Source organism: Mus caroli, chromosome 9, assembly GCF_900094665.2.
Source record: "Mus caroli chromosome 9, CAROLI_EIJ_v1.1, whole genome shotgun sequence".
Lineage (NCBI taxonomy): Eukaryota > Metazoa > Chordata > Mammalia > Rodentia > Muridae > Mus > Mus caroli.
The window spans coordinates 35,449,313-35,454,791 of record NC_034578.1 but is presented as its reverse complement, the minus strand read 5'-3'; positions in this window follow the sequence as shown (position 1 = coordinate 35,454,791).

Sequence of the window (5,479 nt, the reverse complement as noted above, 5' to 3'; positions counted from 1 at the left end):
AAATATCTTCTTTGAACAGTGTAGGGGGTATTGTAAGGAACATGCATTTCTTTGTCAAAAGTCTAATGAAATGATTGTAAAAGTCATATTCTGTGGATTCCTGATGCTTTTGAAGATTATCTATATAAAGTATGTTAATCCTTGACTACTTTTAGATATTTCTAGGTTAATAACATTGAATATTCATTATAATACAGAATCTAATATAATCATAAGATTATTATTTGCCCTGTAACTTGTATTACTTATTCACCCTAAACAGTTTGTAATAGCAGCTATAGAAGAATTGGCTCAAAACCTTTTATTCTTAAATGAGTTGCAAAGTTTATCTAAGAATAACAATATTAATTTTAAATTTTGTATTAATATACAAAGATTTGTACCAATGAAAACCTTAAACCTGTTTCAATATGTGAATTCTTTACAAATGTAATAAATCACAACGTCCATTTTGCATCAAATATAAAGATTTCTACCAATGTTAGATTGTGGCTATACAAAGTTTTGTTTAAGAATAAATTTAGTAACTGTATGGCATTTCCTTCATCAAATACTTTGTCTCCATATTTGCTCCCATGAGTACTGTGTTTCCTTTTCCAAGAAGGACTTTAGTCTTCCCTTTTCTTGAGCTTCATTGGTCTGTGACTTGTATCTTGGATATGCTGAGCTTTTGGGCTAATATCCACTTATCAGTGAGTGCATATCATGTGTGCTCTTTTGTCATTGGGTTACCTCACTCAGGATGATATTTTCAAATTCCATCCATTTGCCTGCAAATTTCATGAAGTCATTGTTTTTAATAGCTAAGTAGTATTCCATTGTGTAAATGTACCATATTTTCTATAACTGTGCCACTGTTGAGGGACATATGGGTTCTTTCAAGCTTCTGGATATAAATAAGGCTTCTATTAACATAGTGGAACATGTGTCCTTGTTATATGTTGGAACATCTTTTGGATATATGCCCAGCAGCAGTATAGCTGGGTTTGCCAATAGTACTATATCCAGTTTTCTGAGGAACTGCCAAATTGATTTCCAGAGTGGTTGTACCAGCTTGTAATCTCACCAACAATGGAGCAATGGTCCTCTTTCTTCACATCCTTGCCAGAATCTGATGTCACCTGAGTTTTTTATCTTAACCATTCTAACTGGTTTGAGGTGGAATCTCAGTGTTATTTTGATTTGTATTTCCCTGATAACTAAGAATGTTGAACATTTCTTTAGGTGCTTCTTGGCCATTTGAAATTCTCAGTTGAGAATTCTTTGTTTAGCTCTGTACCCCATTTTAATAGGGTTATTTGATTTTCTGGAGTCTAACTTCTTGAGTTCTTTGTATATATTGGATATTAGCATTCTATCAGATGTAGGATTGGTAAAGATTCTTTTCCAATCTTTTGTTTGTCATTTTGCTCTATTGACAGTGTCCTTTATCTTATTGAAGCTGTTTAATTTTATGAGGTTCCATTTGTTGATCCTTGATCTTAGAGCATAAACTATTGGTGTTCTGTTCAGGAAATTTTCCCCTATGCCCATGTGTTAGAGGCTTTTCCCCAGTTTTTCTTCTAATGATTTCAGTGTATCTGGTTTTATGTGGAGGTCCTTAATCCACTTGTACTTGAGCTTTGTACAAGGAGATAGGAAAGGATCAATTTGTATTCTTCTACACTCAGGAGCTCCCAGGAACTAAACCTCCACATATGGAGGGACCCTTGGCTCCAGCCACATGTGTAGCAAAGGATGGCCTTGTTGAGCATCACTGGGAGAAGAAGCCCTTTGTCCTGTGATGGATCAATGCTCCAGGTTAGGGGTATGTGAGTTTGGGGAGGTAGGAGTAAGTGGGTAGGTGGGGAAATACCCTCATAGAAGTAGGTGAAAGGAGGATGGGACTGGGGGTTTTGGGTGGGAAATCACGAAAGGGGATAATATTATAAATGTAAATAAAGAAAATATCCAATAAAAAATAAAAGAATGACAAAAATTTTAGAGTAGGTTCAGCTAAAGAGAGGATATGTAAATTTAGATCAAAGAAAATCGCCCAAAATGCAGGTAAAATATTTAATAGAAACTTCAAATGATGGCAATAGTATTCTGAAGATTTACAGGACTCAAATTATAGAATGAATTATTCCAAAGTATATTTAATAAGTTTTACAGAGAATGGTAAAAGAGGAAATGGTGAAATAATTGTATTTTGATCATTTGATTCAATATATAAATATGTGATTGTCCAGCTTTGAAAAGTACAAATTTAGTAATCCATCCAATATATCTAATTGCTTATAATATTACTCTTTCCACCTTTTTCCTTTCAATCTCTTTCCTTTTACCTAGGAAAGAAAGGATAGAGAAGAGGAAAGGAAAGACAACAATTCACATGTCTAAGCTCTTTATTTGGTTTCTTCCTAGTTCAAAATTAAGACCATTTTTAAATTATCCCTTAAAATGACAACCTATCTATAAGCTATGAAATAACCACAACCAGACACCCAAACCCAAGTGATGTGGATAACAACTTTCCACAACTTCATCCTGCTGAATTGGGGTGATAAATTTTTTAAAGGGGTGTGCATGGGTACGAAAACTTGAAAAAATGTTTAGACTTAAGAAAGCGAGCTGTAGCATCTGTTATCCAATTTCTATATGCTTTGAAAGATCAGGGCTTGACTGAAGTTCTGATTGGATCTGTCTGAAAGGCTGGATGATCCAAGTTCATTGGAAATCAGTAGCTATTCCTGAAGCTGATCTGGAAGCAAGTCTCTGGAAACAACATCAGGAGGCAGGGAGGTAGAACAACAGGCCATTTCAGCATCCCTGTGAATGGGTCTGGTCAGCACTACACATTCTGTAATATTTGAATCTTACAACAAAAATTTTAGTACTATTATTTTATGGATTGTGCAAGGTGCACAAATGATTTAAGTATACATTTTTTGCTCCTTGTCTGAGTAGTTTAAAGGCAACTATTTTTTAATTATTTATTTATTATATGTAAGTACACTGTAGCTGTCTCCAGACAGTCCCAGAAGAGAGCACCAGATCTCATTATGGATGGCCGTGAGCCACCATGTGGTTGCTGAGATTTGAACTCAGGAACTTTGGAAGAGCAGTCAGTGCTCTTAACCGCTGAGCCTTCTCTACAGCCCGGCAACTGTCCTTTTATGAGTTAATTTTATCAATAACTAATTGTAATAGATCTTCATTCATGCTATCTGAAAGATAGTATGATGAATCTTAAGGATTCCATAAACAATAAAATTTATTATCTAATTTTAGCTGAAATTTTGGCTAGAGACATTTTTTTTATGTCTGAGCCAGTTACAGTGCTATGCCCATGTAGAGGAATCAGCAAGTCATGTTACCTGTCTTGATAGATCTTCCTTTCTGTCTTTAGCCAAGAAATTCGGGGAGGTCTTTCCCTATCATATCTGATCCATATAACATATATATGATATATATATATAAATATATATATATGTTGACCTTGCCTTCAGTGGTTTGATTACTTCTTTGCATTCAGCATTAAAAGTTTCAAAAGCTAAAGACTCAATTAGTGTCTTTCTTGTTGAAGGATTCAAAATACTTCTTTCTACAACTGAAGACAAGCTTGGCAAAAGGTGAGGGAATGTTTCCTTTGGATCTTGCATGACTTGAGAAAATGGTTCAAGTCTTTACCTTTTCTATGATTTTTCCCAGGCATTTAAGGCTGCCAAGTGACATCAAGTCAAGGTTTTTTTCATCATATTCAGCCTGCATCTCTACCTCAACAATTCAACACACACAGACACACACACACAACACCTGGTATTTAGAAAACTTGTTACCTCTGACTTTAATTTGTCATGCTATCTTCTTTGCCTCTTCTCTACCATGAGAACTATTGTAAATGTTATCGTGGTTCTCATATTGCCTTTGCCATATCCTTCCAGTCTTGAAGTATTATTGTATTTTCAGTAGCCAAAGAAGTCAAGATTTATTTAACAAAGGGGAAATATATTTCAAAATTAGTTACACTTTCCTTAAATTTTCCCAGTTCTAACACATCCATGGTTTTGCCATTTGAGTCCCTGATAATTCTATGGATGATCATCGGCTGCTAGATAAACTAAGATTTGTTTTCTAACAACCTTTACTTGACTTCCTCTAATTTTATCTTCTGACTATGCCTGATGACTATGACTAATTGATATTTTTAGTTCATCCCTTAAGGTCTATACATATGTTTTATATCTTTTTGTTGTTCCTTCTGTTGCCTGAGGTCCTGTATCCTCTGTTCAAGGTTCTGCTTCCACATTTAAATTTTTTCTTTATATTGTTATACTGATATTCAGATGTTTATTTTGATTGATTAATTTTAAAAGATTCTCCTCCAAGCATTACTTCTAATCCTCATTATTTTCTTTCTGCCACTCAGTCTGATCTGTGAGCTGTTGCATCCTTTGTTCTATTTCCTTCTCCAGTTCCTGTCCCCAGACTTCATTTTCCTTTCTCTGTCGCTTATCTTGACCTAGAATTTTCATTTCCTTTACTTCCAGTGTTTCTTCTAGGACATGTTGCCAATTCTTAAGTTTATCTCTCTGTTGCTCACTCTCATCTATGAATTTCTGCATCTTTTGTTCTACCATATTTTACAGCTCCTGTTTTCAAACTATAAATCCCTTTAATTCCCTTTCTAAGGCTCTCGATCGTTTAACTACGGACCTGTCTCTTGAGAAGGCATAATAAACCAAGATACTTAACATTGTAATAGTGATAACTGGCAAGATGTCAATATCCTTTAAATCCATCCCTATCAAACTGTTCAAAATATCATCCCATAAAACCCTAAAGGTATTTATTGTGTTTCTCATCTTAAAGTAGATAGATAGATAGATAGATAGATAGATAGATAGATAGATAGATAGATAGATAGATAGATTTGTATTACCTGATCCAGAGCTTCTTATACCTTTGTCTCTCTCTGCTGTTCAGCTCAAGACTTGGAAGTTGGCTTCTGATCCATCCTACCTTTTTTGGATTGTGGCTGGCAATTGTGGCAGGCAGTTAGGCTCTCCTAAGTTCTATTTAGACATTGGAGATACTGGAAGGCTAGTATAGAATGGCTCTCTGGGGACAGAGATGCCTGGATAAGCCTGTGAGAAGACTTTGGAAAATTAACTGCTGTTTTTTCAGCTATAACAGCTATTTCACAAGGAGTTGAACCCAGAGGTCCTTGTTCCTTCTTTAGGCTCAGCCGCCCCCCCCCAACTGTGTTATAACACTGATACTACCTAATTCCCAGCTTGGGCTGGGGTGCTGTCAATGGTTGCTTGGGGCTTGGAAAAAGAGATTCTCAGTAACTTTCTGTGAATCCTTTAGACCCATTTCTCATTTATTTTACACACTACTAAAGGTTTAGATTGCAGCACTAGCTGTTTATATTGGGGGGCGGATCTCAGGTTAGTTGGATTTTAAGCCCTATATAGGGTACACCAATTTTTGA